The sequence below is a fragment of the Oncorhynchus gorbuscha genome, linkage group LG06 (assembly GCF_021184085.1).
Source record: "Oncorhynchus gorbuscha isolate QuinsamMale2020 ecotype Even-year linkage group LG06, OgorEven_v1.0, whole genome shotgun sequence".
NCBI classification, from domain to species: Eukaryota; Metazoa; Chordata; class Actinopteri; order Salmoniformes; family Salmonidae; genus Oncorhynchus; species Oncorhynchus gorbuscha.
The window spans coordinates 11,267,273-11,283,795 of NC_060178.1; the positions used below are offsets into that span (position 1 = coordinate 11,267,273).

General features: G+C 41.2%; 1 long non-coding RNA gene across 2 annotated transcripts in view; it reads right to left on the minus strand.

Annotated features, from left to right (window-relative positions):
- Nucleotides 1-1,399: 1,399 nt before the first annotated feature.
- Nucleotides 1,400-16,523, minus strand: part of LOC124037526 — a 74,162-nt gene continuing 59,038 nt past the window's right edge. For both annotated transcript variants that reach the window (XR_006839204.1, XR_006839205.1), the window contains exon 4: nucleotides 1,400-1,637. This is a non-coding gene — a long non-coding RNA (uncharacterized LOC124037526). The remainder of the gene's footprint in view (nucleotides 1,638-16,523) is intronic.

Here is a 16,523-nt window from a genome sequence, read left to right on the forward strand (position 1 = left end):
GAAAGATGCTCCGATTGGTCGAACAATAGCCTCCCAGAGAGCTTTTGGAAAGACGCCATTCGATAAAGAAATGTCTATCATTGGTATCAGCGCGCACCCTTCTGGACATGACTCATTCGCCTATTTTAAGCACCCTGGTACCATTATATTGATAATTACAACATGTGATAGGATATGTGTAAGTAAGCATTTTACTATTAGTCTAAACATATTGTTTACGAAGCATGTGACGAATACAATTGTATTTTATTTAACATTTCATAGTTAAAGATTATAAGCACACGCGTGTTTTTTTGCTTACATTTTATGAGAGCTAAAGGTGCGCGTGAGCAAGAACCCCCCCCCCCCCATAAAAACTACAAACCCCATCTGGCCGATTTCATTCTATTCCCATGTTTCGCGAGACTACTGTCTCGCCATAGTAAATCAAAGATGGTGGATGAATAAAGATGTCCCACTCCCACAACTGTGACAAAAAAATATCTAAGTTCCGGTCTGCTTAAGGGGTCTCTCATTAGCACCAATGCATTAGCAGCTGTGTCTGGTCTGCTCAGTTGAATATGAACCAGAGAAAATGAGAGAGTGGGATGTCTCGCTTCCTCTTCTGTCTCTGAGTAAAATTTCCAAACACAGAAGAGGAGGGGGAGATGTGTGATTACATAAACAGAGAGACAGTCAGTGAATTTCTAACATTTTATTTCGTTGCACTGTACATTTGTGAGCCACAATGACATCTCGAACATGATTAGTGAGAGAATATGCGTCTCCTTTGCGCGATGTCACGACTGTGGAAAAATTTAGACTTGTTGTTGGGCATTTTCATGTACAGTGCGTCAGCCTGCAATCCAGACAGAGCGTCCCACAACAGTGTATCCTGGGATATTCTTGCCTTGAAGACACCCCGCTGTCGCCATAGTCTATTAGCTGTATGCCTGCACCGACATGTAAACTAAACATGAAATATGAACAAACGACAAATGCCTTAGAGCATTTTACCAATGCAATGTGCCCAGCAAAATGTGCTCAGTAGGAAAAAACGATGGACTTTTGACAAGTCATCATTCAACCATTTGCATTCTTTGACAGAAGTGAAGATCATTCGATATATACGTGATAGGTAGCGCCTACGTTATGGCTTGGATGAACTGGCGTTTCAGACGTTTATCTCACGTTTGTAACGTAGCCTATTTGGCATAGTAGCACATTTACAGAATATTCTTAAATAAATATATCTCTTCAGGTGATAGGATATTACTCAAACAGGGGTTATTCATTAAGAGGTAGCCTATTTTATTTATCATCCTGCTTAGATAGCTTATGACTTAACTTTACCAACTATAGTGCCATTTTATAAAGGTCCATCAGAATTAATCTCTAAATTAAAGACAGCAACAAAAAAAACGGGGCAAAAACATTTATAACCAATGAAAAGATATTTCAGCATTTGAGATCTTATGAGAAGTGCATCAAAGGGACATGACTTACAGTCTATACCCATCAAATGAATACAACAATTCCACATGTAATTGTAAATTAGGATAGAAATACATCCAGCACTCATATGTCACGTCCAACTGTTTTTGTGAGTTACGTCAGTAGTAGTTATTCACACTGCTCCGAGCCCCCGCCACGAACATCTGAAAAACAGTGATTATGCGTCAGCCCATAACATTAGCAATACACAATGACACCCCAGCCAAAAATATATCTCTTTTTTTTAAAGGCCCAAAAAATAAGAGGTGAAAACAACAATTCATCATCCCGTTCACAGATATTTCAGAATGATTTCAGAACAATCACATCGATGCTGAAAATATCCAACACCTCGTCTCCAATGAAGAAGTAGTTATACAACTACTCACAACAACTTCCTCAATCTGTCATTATGATTTTCTGCCATGGTTTCAAATATGACAATGCACAATAAACAAAACAATTGTAAGTAAATATTCTACATGACCATGTCAGCTACTCAAACACCCAGCAGTTTATTGAGCAACAATTCCATACATCATGCCACGCAACGACATTTTCTCTTTTAGAGAATATACACACACACGCATATATATATATATATATATATATATATATATATATATATATATATATATATATATAAATATATATATGTGTGTGTGTATTCAAATGCATTTTTGTTAATGGAACATCACGTGATGAATTCTAGACAGGTATGTATTCATAAAGACCTATAAGCAGACACACACCAATTATACATCAACAGAAATAGTGTCCCTGGTAACACATTAAAAATAAAGCATTTATTGACATTGCAACAGCCCATTTGATGGAAAATATAAAACACATTTCAGCGTTAGGAGTTCAAAGGACGTCTGTATATTCTAGTGGTCTAATCCACACACACACACCCTTCCAGACACCCCTCTTACATACTGTATACTGACACACACACTCTTGAAACAGACAAATACACTATTTTATATATCTCACACACACACACACGTGCAAACACACACACACACCTTTCCAGACACCCCTCTTACATACTGTATACTGACACACACAGTCTTGAAACAGACAAATACACTATTTTATATCTCTCTCTCACACACACACACACATGTGCAAACACACACACACCTTTCCAGACACCCCTCTTACATACTGTATACTGACACACACACTCTTGAAACAGACAAATACACTATTTTATCTCTCTCTCTCACACACACACACACGTGCAAACACACACACACACACACACCCTTCCAGACACCCCTCTTACATACTGTATACTGACACACACACTCTTGAAACAGACAAATACACTATTTTATATCTCTCACACACACACACGTGCAAACACACACACACACACCTTTCCAGACACCCCTCTTAAATACTGTATACTGACACACACACTCTTGAAACAGACAAATACACTATTTTATCTCTCTCTCACACACACACACACACACACACACACACACACACACACACACACACACACACACACACACACACACACACACACACACACACACACACACACACACACACACACACACACACACACACACACACACACACACACGTGCAAACACACACACACACACACCCTTCCAGACACCCCTCTTACATACGGTATACTGACACACACACTCTTGAAACAGACAAATACACTATTTTATCTCTCTCTCTCACACACACACACATGTGCAAACACACACACACACACACACACCCTTCCAGACACCCCTCTTACATACTGTATACTGACACACACACACTCTTGAAACAGACAAATACACTATTTTATATCTCTCTCTCACACACACACACGTGCAAACACACACACACACACCTTTCCAGACACCCCTCTTAAATACTGTATACTGACACACACACTCTTGAAACAGACAAATACACTATTTTATCTCTCTCTCTCACACACACACACACGTGCACACACACACACACACACCCTTCCAGACACCCCTCTTACATACTGTATACTGACACACACACTCTTGAAACAGACAAACACACTATTTTATCTCTCTCTCTCTCACACACACACGTGCAAACACACACACACACACACCCTTCCAGACACCCCTCTTACATACTGTATACTGACACACACACTCTTGAAACAGACAAACACACTATTTTATCTCTCTCTCTCTCTCTCTCTCTCTCTCTCTCTCTCTCTCTCTCTCTCACACACACACGTGCAAACACACACACACACACACACACACACACACACACACACACACACACACACACACACACACACACACACACACACACACACACACACACACACACACACACACACACACACACACACACACACACACACCCCTCTTACATACTGTATACTGACACACACACTCTTGAAACAGACAAACACACAATTGTATCTCTCTCACACCACACACACAATAATTTTTGGGAGTTCAAAGGCCGTCTGTATATTGTAGTGGTCTAATGCTGCATCATCTGTATAACTGGCTGTATGAACCGGCTACGAAACACTACTCTGCTGTCAGACAGTCCCTCTAGCTCTTCAATGTCTTCAATAAATAAATGTCCTGTAATATGTTTTAACTGTCCTGTCTTCTAGTTAGGCCAAGTAGTGTGTATTTTCAGTGCTATTTGTAATGATGTAAAATTCTGCTTTTTCTTCCATTTTTTTCTTTCAAGTCAAACGCATCCTATTTGACTTAAACACATTTCAGCGTCGTGTGCAGTTGGAATGGGACATACAACTCATTCAGAATTATAGAAAATATATGGACTCTCATCTTGACAATATTCTGAAACACCTGGGTGTTGCATACATTTCCCCTGAAACACACAGTTACTCCACAAGTATCATGTGGGCTGCTACACTTTCCCCTCTCTTTTGTCCAGTGCATATACATTTCCTCCCATTTCAAACAATCACCATGTGTATGTTTATCTCTGTTTTGTATTTAAAAGTTCACATTTGACATTTGTAATAAAAATATACCAATCAATAAATTATTTGATGTGTAAGTGTTTAAAATGGCCCCTTGAAGTCATACAAGAGAGCGCAACAGTTCAGCACCACCGTTGAGTGGACAGCGACACTCATCTAACAGCCCCCAGCTCGGCTGCTCATTGCGCTCCAATATTATGTCCTCTCAATATTAAAGCAATTGTTCATGATGTTTAGGGAACTTTTTCTCCACATACAAGGTATGTACAAATCTGCATACAGCTGTGCATACATTTTTCAAGCTCTTCCCTGCTGACACATGCTGCACGTGCGACAACATACAACGTGAATTTACAGACCTTTGCATTTAAAAAAAAATCGGATCAATTCTAACCTGGTCACAATTCCACACTGAAACTGCCATATTAAGGCAACCTAATTGCTCTTATCTTTGACAACATTTGTAATTCACGATATAATATCTGTGTAAGAGTAAAGAACAAATTACCCGTTTTCTTGACACATGTATGATTCTGTCACAGTACCACAGTTTTCAAATATACCATCAAACCGCCTGCTCCTTCACAAACGAGTAGAGCGCGTTCACACTGAGAAGAACAGCAATTACTTTACAGAGCCCAAGCACAGGCTTACCATTGTATCAAGAATTTCAGTTCTAATCACTCCCTAACGAAACTAACAAGCGATTTACTAATGTCTTACTTTTGGGACAGAGAACATAAGACATTTTGATAAGTAATTAACGGCTTTATGATATTTAGAGAAATTACAGTACCGTGATAATATCTGATTAAATCAAATCAGTAGGCCACACAAGGTTCTACTTATAGGCGACATGATTTTGCAAGCAAAAGAGTCTAACTATATAATGCTAAAATGTATTACATTTCTTAGGGGGACATAAAATCTTTTTCAATCAATATATTCATACACATCCTCCACACATACCTCTTTCTCTCACACACACACACACACACACACACACACACACACACACACACACACACACACACACACACACACACACACACACACACACACACACACACACACACACACACACACACACACACACACACACACACACACACACACACACACACACACACACACACACACACACGCACTTCTCCTGTAATGCAAAGAATTATACATTTAGTTTCATCCCCTCAATGCCATGTTTTTACCCACTGGGGAAAAGACTGGTTGAAACAACATTGTTTCCACATCATTTCAATCAGAAAAATGTAATTTGATGACGCTGAATCAACGTGGAAAACTGATTGGATTTGCAAAAAGTCCTCAATGTAAGGGAATGTTGTATTCTTTTTTCACCTAAATCAAATGACATGTTGAATTTTTAATAATTTTACATTGAATTCACGTTACCAAATGTAAATCCAAACTAGATGTTGAATTGACGTCTGTGTCCAGTGGGTAGGTACTTAGAATAACATATTCTATTTACTGTCTCTATCCATCTCTCACCCAACTGTCTCTCTCCATCTCTCACCCAACTGTCTCTATCCGTCTCTCACCCAACTGTCTCTCTCCATCTCTCACCCAACTGTCTCTCTCCATCTCTCACCCAACTGTCTCTATCCGTCTCTCACCCAACTGTCTCTCTCCATCTCTCACCCAACTGTCTCTCTCCATCTCTCACTCAACTGTCTCTCTCCATCTCTCACCCAACTGTCTCTCTCCATCTCTCACCCAACTGTCTCTATCCGTCTCTCACCCAACTGTCTCTCTCCATCTCTCACCCAACTGTCTCTCTCCATCTCTCACCCAACTGTCTCTATCCGTCTCTCACCCAACTGTCTCTCTCCATCTCTCACCCAACTGTCTCTCTCCATCTCTCACCCAACTGTCTCTCTCCATCTCTCACCCAACTGTCTCTCTCCATCTCTCACCCAACTGTCTCTATCTGTCTCTCACCCAACTGTCTCTCTCCATCTCTCACCCAACTGTCTCTCTCCATCTCTCACCCAACTGTCTCTCTCCGTCTCTAACCCAACTGTCTCTATCCGTCTCTCACCCAACTGTCTCTCTCCATCTCTCACCCAACTGTCTCTCTCCATTTCTCACCCAACTGTCTCTCTCCATCTCTCACCCAACTGTCTCTATCCGTCTCTCACCCAACTGTCTCTCTCCATCTCTCACCCAACTGTCTCTCTCCATCTCTCACCCAACTGTCTCTCTCCGTCTCTCACCCAACTGTCTCTCTCCATCTCTCACCCAACTGTCTTTCTCCATCTCTCACCCAACTGTCTCTCTCCGTCTCTCACCTAACTGTCTCTCTCTATCTCTCTCCCAACTGTCTCTCTCCATCTCTCACCCAACTGTCTCTCTCCGTCTCTCTCACACACACACACACACACACACACACACACACACACACACACACACACACACACACACACACACACACACACACACACACACACACACACACACACACACACACACACACACACACACACACACACACACACACACACACACACACACACACACACACACACACACACACACACACACACACACCCTTACTTATCTTTACATGTTGGAGTTGAAAATGTTCACCTCAACTAAGACAATCATTACCAGTACAACTATTGTCAACTTTAACCTACAATTTCTCAAAGTAAATCTTAGAGCTTCAAGAACACTGACAATTCAAGAGCAAAATAAGGATTAAAGATCAGCTGCTAAAGATATTGAATGTGTGCTAACATGTCTCTTGGAACAAAGAAAAAACTATTTTCTCCGCACACATTGAATTATCAATGGGATACTTCGCAAATGGAACAGGAAGATACAAAGAGAATACTCATTGTCCTTTTTCTGTTCTAAGAATACTCTGTAATTTGTATATTCTAAGAATACTCATTGTCCTTTTTCTGTTGTAAGAATACTCTGTAATTTGTATATTCTAAGAATACTCATTGTCCTTTTTCTGTTGTAAGAATGCTCTGTAATTTGTATATTCTAAGAATACTCATTGTCCTTTTTCTGTTATAAGAATACTCTGTAATTTGTATATTCTAAGAATACTCATTGTCCTTTTTCTGTTATAAGAATACTCTGTAATTTGTATATTCTAAGATTACTCAGTGTTATTTTTCTGTTCTAAGAATACTCTGTCATTTGTATTTTCTAAGAATACTCATTGTCCTTTTTCTGTTATAAGAATACTCTGTAATTTGTATTTTCTAAGATTACTCAGTGTTATTTTTCTGTTCTAAGAATACTCTGTCATTTGTATTTTCTAAGAATACTCATTGTCATTTTTCTGTTCTAAGAATACTCTGTAATTTGTATTTTCTAAGAATACTCATTGTCATTTTTCTGTTCTAAGAATACTCTGTAATGTTTATATTCAAAGAATACTTCTGAGAATACTCACGGTCATTTTTCCATTTTAAGAATACTCTGTCATTGTTCTGTTCTAATCTCTTTATCAAGCTAGATACTAGTTTTAGAGGACAAGAGCTTTAAATCAATGATCAAAACAATATAATATGTTGAGAACAGAAGTAAGTGCAGTTGTAAATGTGTGGCTTTATATGTGGATGTATATACAGTCATTGATATCAAACAAAGTTTTTGAAATATTGTCTGCTCACAAGTATCATCTCATAAATGGTATCTATAGCAGTAGCAAATGACCGAATCTGACACCAGAATGGCACCTACCCACGTCTGCCTGGTCTACATGAGACACCTTACTTTAACCATTGTTCATTTGTGAGTATTTTTCATGACAAAGCATGCTGGGTAAAATGCTCCTTTTTAAAGAAGCACACACTCAACAAGATACAGTGACAATGACTAACAAGACACAGTGACAATGACTAACAAAATACAGTGACAATGACTAACAAGACACAGAGACAATGACTAACAAGATGCTGTGACAATGACTAACAAGACACAGTGACAATGACTAACACGATACAGTGACAATGACTAACAAGATACAGTGACAATGACTAACAAGATACAGTGACAATGACTAACAAGTAACAGTGACAATGACTAACAATATACAGTGACAATGACCAACAAGACACAGTGACAATAACTAAGAAGACACAGAGACAATGACTAACAAGATACAGTGACAATGACTAACAAGACACAGTGACAATGACTAACAAAATACAGTGACAATGACTAACAAGATACAGAGACAATGACTAACAAGACACAGTGACAATGACTAACAAAATACAGTGACAATGACTAGCAAGATACAGTGACAATGACTAACAAGATACAGAGACAATGACTAACAAGACACAGTGACAATGACTAACAAAATACAGTGACAATGACTAACAAGATACAGAGACAATGACTAACAAGACACTTTGACAATGACTAACAAGATACAGTGACAATGACTAACAAGATACAGTGACAATGACTAACAAGATACAGTGACAATGACTAACAAGATGCAGTGACAATGACTAACAAGATACAGTGACAATGACTAACAAGATACAGTGACAATGACTAACAAGATACAGTGACAATGACCAACAAGACACAGTGACAATAACTAACAAGACACAGAGACAATGACTAACAAGACACAGTGACAATGACTAACAAGATACAGTGACAATGACTAACAAAATACAGTGACAATGACTAACAAGATACAGAGACAATGACTAACAAGACACTTTGACAATGACTAACAAGATACAGTGACAATGACTAACAAGATACAGTGACAATGACTAACAAGATGCAGTGACAATGACTAACAAGATACAGTGACAATGACTAACAAGATACAGTGACAATGACTAACAAGATACAGTGACAATGACCAACAAGACACAGTGACAATAACTAACAAGATACAGAGACAATGACTAACAAGACACAGTGACAATGACTAACAAGATACAGTGACAATGACTAACAAGATACAGTGACAATGACTAACAAGTTACAGTGACAATGACTAACAAGACACAGAGACAATGACTAACAAGACACAGTGACAATGACTAACACGATACAGTGACAATGACTAACAAGATACCGTGACAATGACTAACAAGATACAGTGACAATGACTAACGAGATACAGAGACAATGACTAACAAGACACAGAGACAATGACTAACAAGACACAGTGACAATGACTAACACGATACAGTGACAATGACTAACAAGATACAGTGACAATGACTAACAAGATACAGTGACAATGACTAACAAGTTACAGTGACAATGACTAACAAGATACAGTGACAATGACTAACAAGATACAGAGACAATGACTAACAAGACACAGAGACAATGACTAACAAGACACAGTGACAATGACTAACACGATACAGTGACAATGACTAACAAGATACAGTGACAATGACTAACAAGATACAGTGACAATGACTAACAAGATACAGTGACAATGACTAACAAGATACAGAGACAATGACTAACAAGATACAGTGACAATGACTAACAAGACACAGAGACAATGACTAACAAGATACAGTGACAATGACTAACAAGATACAGTGACAATGACTAACAAGATACAGAGACAATGACTAACAAGATACAGTGACCATGACTAACAAGACACAGAGAGGATGATGAAGAGGACACAGAGAGGATGAATAAGAGGACACAGAGAGGATGAATAAGAGGACACAGAGAGGATGAATAAGAGGACACAGAGAGGATGGAACCCTAAGCCTTGTTTCTATCCCTGACCTCTGGTACCGTAAATGTCAGAATAAGAGTGCTGATCTAGGATCAGCCACCCACCTGTCCATATAATCTTATCCATTGGGATCCAAAAGAGAAAAATGAGCTGACAACAGCACTCCTAATATGATATGCATGATCTTGTTCCCCCTGACACTGAATACACTGTATTCATGGTTTTACTTCCAATGAAATGTTAAGTTCTGCTTGAGAGACTCTCCTCAGAAAACAGTGCGGTCGGCAGTATTGTCAGCCTTTGAGATTTGTTTCGAAACAGATTAGGGCAAAATGTGTGCAATTTCGTTATGTATCTAGACACAATCTAGAACTCGCTCTTTTTTCCCTCCAAGTTTGTTCTCTCTCTCTCCCCATCTCTCGCTCGCTCTCTCTCTTGCTCTCTTTAGTGCATGTGCCCCGCCCAAAATGGCCGTCATTCAGCGTACCTCCTCTCTGGTTGATATCTCCTGATACCTCCTGATACCTCCTGATACCTCCTGATACCTCCTGATACTTCCTCTCTGGCTGATACCTCCTGATACCTCCTCTCTGGTTGATATCTCCTGATACCTCCTGATACCTCCTGATACCTCCTGATAACTCCTGATACCTCCTGATACTTCCTCTCTGGCTGATACCTCCTGATACCTCCTCTCTGGTTGATACCTCCTGATACCTCCTCTTTGGTTAATACCTCCTGATAACTCCTGATATCTCCTGATACCTCCTCTCTGGTTGATACCTCCTGATACCTCCTCTCTGGTTGATACCTCCTGATACCTCCTCTCTGGTTGATACCTCCTGATACCTCTCGATACCTCCTGATAACTTCTGATACCTCCTGATACCTCCTGATACCTCCTCTCTGGCTGATACCTCCTGATAACTCCTGATACCTCCTGATAACTCCTGATACCTCCTGATAACTCCTGATACCTCCTGATACCTCCTCTCTGGTTGATATCTCCTGATATATCCTGATACCTCCTCTCTGGTTGATACCTCCTGATACCTCCTCTCTGGTTGATACCTCCTGATACCTCCTGATACCTCCTCTCTGGTTGATACCTCCTGATACCTCCTCTCTGGCTGATACCTCCTGATAACTCCTGATACCTCCTGATATCTCCTGATACCTCCTGATAACTCCTGATACCTCCTGATAACTCCTGATACCTCCTGATACCTCCTCTCTGGTTGATACCTCCTGATACCTCCTCTCTGGTTGATACCTCCTGATACCTCCTCTCTGGCTGATACCTCCTGATAACTCCTGATACCTCCTGATATCTCCTGATACCTCCTGATACCTCCTGATATCTCCTGATACCTCCTGATAACTCCTGATACCTCCTGATACCTCCTGATACCTCCTGATACCTCCTCTCTGGCTGATACCTCCTCATAACTCCTGATACCTCCTGATAACTCCTGATACCTCCTGATACCTCCTCTCTGGTTGATACCTCCTGATACCTCCCGATACCTCCTGATAACTTCTGATACCTCCTGATACCTCCTGATACCTCCTCTCTGGCTGATACCTCCTGATACCTGATAACTCCTGATACCTCCTGATATCTCCTGATACCTTCTGATAACTCCTGATACCTCCTGATAACTCCTCTCTGGTTGATACCTCCTGATACCTCCTCTCTGGTTGATACCTCCTGATACCTCCCGATACCTCCTCTCTGGTTGATACCTCCTGATACCTCCTCTCTGGTTGATACCTCCTGATACCTCCTCTCTGGTTGATACCTCCTGATAACTCCTCTCTGGTTGATACCTCCTGATACCTCCTGATACCTCCTCTCTGGTTGATACCTCCTGATACCTCCTGATTCCTCCTCTCTGGTTGATATCTCCTGATACCTCCTGATACCTCCTCTCTGGTTGATACCTCCTGATACCTCCTCTCTGGTTGATACCTCCTGATAACTCCTGATACCTCCTCTCTGGTTGATACCTCCTGATACCTCCTGATTCCTCCTCTCTGGTTGATATCTCCTGATACCTCCTGATACCTCCTCTCTGGTTGATACCTCCTGATACCTCCTCTCTGGTTGATACCTCCTGATACCTCCTGATACCTCCTCTCTGGTTGATACCTCCTGATACCTCCTCTCTGCTTGATACCTCCTCATAACTCCTGATACCTCCTGATACCTCCTGATACCTCCTCTCTGGCTGATACCTCCTCATAACTCCTGATACCTCCTGATAACTCCTGATACCTCCTGATACCTCCTCTCTGGTTGATACCTCCTGATACCTCCTCTCTGGTTGATACCTCCTGATACCTCCCGATACCTCCTGATAACTTCTGATACCTCCTGATACCTCCTGATACCTCCTCTCTGGCTGATACCTCCTGATAACTCCTGATACCTCCTGATAACTCCTGATACCTCCTGATATCTCCTGATACCTTCTGATAACTCCTGATACCTCCTGATAACTCCTGATACCTCCTGATACCTCCTCTCTGGTTGATATCTTCTGATACCTCCTCTCTGGTTGATACCTCCTGATACCTCCTGATACCTCCTCTCTGGTTGATACCTCCTGATACCTCCTCTCTGGTTGATACCTCCTGATAACTCCTCTCTGGTTGATACCTCCTGATACCTCCTGATACCTCCTCTCTGGTTGATACCTCCTGATACCTCCTGATTCCTCCTCTCTGGTTGATATCTCCTGATACCTCCTGATACCTCCTCTCTGGTTGATACCTCCTGATACCTCCTCTCTGGTTGATACCTCCTGATAACTCCTGATACCTCCTCTCTGGTTGATACCTCCTGATAACTCCTGATACCTCCTCTCTGGTTGATACCTCCTGATACCTCCTCTCTGGTTGATACCTCCTGATACCTCCTCTCTGGTTGATACCTCCTGATACCTCCTGATTCCTCCTCTCTGGTTGATACCTCCTGATACCTCCTCTCTGGTTGATACCTCCTGATAACTCCTCTCTGGTTGATATCTCCTGATACCTCCTGATAACTCCTGATACCTCCTGATACCTCCTGATAACTCCTGATAACTCCTGATACCTCCTGATACCTCCTGATAACTCCTGATAACTCCTGATACCTCCTGATAACTCCTGATACCTCCTGATAACTCCTGATACCTCCTGATACCTCCTGATAACTCCTGATACTTCCTCTCTGGTTGATACCTCCTGATACCTCCTGATAACTCCTCTCTGGTTAATATCTCCTGATACCTCCTCTCTGGTTGATACCTCCTGATACCTCCTGATATCTACTGATATCTCCTGATAACTTCTGATATCTCCTGATACCTCCTGATACCTCCTGATACCTGATAACTCCTGATAACTCACGATAACTCCTGATATCTCCTGATAACTCCTGATACCTCCTGATAACCTCTGATACCTCCTCTCTTGTTGATACCTCCTGATATATCCTGATACCTCCTGATACCTCCTCTCTGGTTGATATCTCCTGATACCTCCTCTCTGGTTGATACCTCCTGATAACTCCTGATACCTCCTCTCTGGTTGATACCTCCTGATAACTCCTGATACCTCCCAATATCTCCTCTCTGGTTGATACCTCCTGATAACTCCTGATACCTCCTCTCTGGTTGATAACTCCTGATATCTCCTGATAACTCCTGATACCTCCTGATAACTTCTGATACCTCATGATATCTCCTGATACCTCCTGATAACTCCTGATACCTCCTGATAACTTCTGATACCTCCTGATAACTCCTGATACCTCTGATACCTCCTCTCTGGTTGATACCTCCTGATAACTTCTGATACCTTCTGATACCTCCTCTCTGGTTGATACCTCCTGATATATCCTGATACCTCCTGATACCGCCTCTCTGGTTGATACCTCCTCTATTGAACTTCTGTATTCTTCTCCTTTTATTTGACCCCCCCTCCCCCCAGTTGTTTCGTACTCTTAGTCAATTTCTTTCCTCCATCTTCCTCTTCCTCTCCTCCTTTTCTCATCTTCTTCTCCCAGGATGTACAAATCTCTCTGTTTCACCACTCAACCCATTCACAACATCCTGCCTTTAATAAATCTCCTATGAAAACAAGAGAAATACACAGACGCTACGAGACTCTGCTCATAACAATGGGAGTAATGAAGACACAGACGTCATGAGACTCTGCTCATAACAATGGGAATAATGAAGACACAGACGTCATGAGACTCTGCTCATAACAATTGGAGTAATGAAGACACAGACGCCATGAGACTCTGCTCATAACAATGGGAATAATGAAGACACAGACGTCATGAGACTCTGCTCATAACAATTGGAATAATGAAGACACAGACGTCATGAGACTCTGCTCATAACAATGGGAGTAATGAAGACACAGACGTCATGAGACTCTGCTCATACAGTGCCTTGCGAAAGTATTCGGCCCCCTTGAACTTTGCGACCTTTTGCCACATTTCAGGCTTCAAACATAAAGATATAAAACTGTATTTGTTTGTGAAGAATCAACAACAAGTGGGACACAATCATGAAGTGGAACGACATTTATTGGATATTTCAAACTTTTTTAACAAATCAAAAACTGAAAAATTGGGCATGCAAAATTATTCAGCCCCTTTACTTTCAGTGCAGCAAACTCTCTCCAGAAGTTCAGTGAGGATCTCTGAATGATCCAATGTGACCTAAATGACTAATGATGATAAATACAATCCACCTGTGTGTAATCAAGTCTCCGTATAAATGCACCTGCACTGTGATAGTCTCAGAGGTCCGTTAAAAGAGCAGAGAGCATCATGAAGAACAAGGAACACACCAGGCAGGTCCGAGATACTGTTGTGAAGAAGTTTAAAGCCAGACTTGGATACAAAAAGATTTCCCAAGCTTTAAACATCCCAAGGAGCACTGTGCAAGCGATAATATTGAAATGGAAGGAGTATCAGACCACTGCAAATCTACCAAGACCTGGCCGTCCCTCTAAACTTTTAGCTCATACAAGGAGAAGACTGATCAGAGATGCAGCCAAGAGGCCCATGATCACTCTGGATGAACTGCAGAGATCTAAAGCTGAGGTGGGAGACTCTGTCCATAGGACAACAATCAGTCGTATATTGCACAAATCTGGCCTTTATGGAAGAGTGGCAAGAAGAAAGTCATTTCTTAAAGATATCCATAAAAAGTGTTGTTTAAAGTTTGCCACAAGCCACCTGGGAGACACACCAAACATGTGGAAGAAGGTGCTCTGGTCAGATGAAACCAAGATTTAACTTTTTGGCAACAATGCAAAACGTTATGTTTGGCGTAAAAGTAACACAGCTCATCACCCTGAACACATCATCCCCACTGTCAAACATGGTGGTGGCAGCATCATGGTTTGGGCCTGCTTTTCTTCAGCAGGGACAGGGACGATGGTTAAAATTGATGGGAAGATGGCTGGAGCCAAATACAGGACCATTCTGGAAGAAAACCTGATGGAGTCTGCAAAAGACCTGAGACTGGGATGGAGATTTGTCTTCCAACAAGACAATGATCCAAAACGTAAAGCAAAATCTACAATGGAATGGTTCAAAAATAAACATATCCAGGTGTTAGAATGGCCAAGTCAAAGTCCAGACCTGAATCCAATCGAGAATCTGTGGAAAGAACTAAAAACAGCTGTTCACAAATGCTCTCCATCCAACCTCACTGAGCTCGAGCTGTTTTGCAAGGAGGAATGGGAAAAAAATTCAGTCTTTCGATGTGCAAAACTGATAGAGATATACCCCAAGCGACTTACAGCTGTAATCGCAGCAAAAGGTGGTGCTACAAAGTATTAACTTAAGGGGGCTGAATAATTTTGCACGCCCAATTTTTCAGTTTTTGATTTGTTAAAAAAGTTTCAAATATCCAATAAATGTCGTTCCCCTTCATGATTGTGTCCCACTTCTTGTTGATTCTTCACAAAAAAATACAGTTTTATATCTTTATGTTTGAAGCCTGAAATGTGGAAAAAGGTCGCAAAGTTCAAGGGGGGCGAATACTTTCGCAAGGCACTGTAACAATGGAAGGAACACACTACTATTGCTATGAGGACAAAGTGACACACACTGTAAAACTCACATGTGCAGCAAATGATATTGTGTGCGCGCGCACACACACACACACACACACACACACACACACACACACACACACACACACACACACACACACACACACACACACACACACACACACACACACACACACACACACACACACACACACACACACACACACACACACACACACACACACACACACACACACACACACACAGACACACACACACGTGCGCATC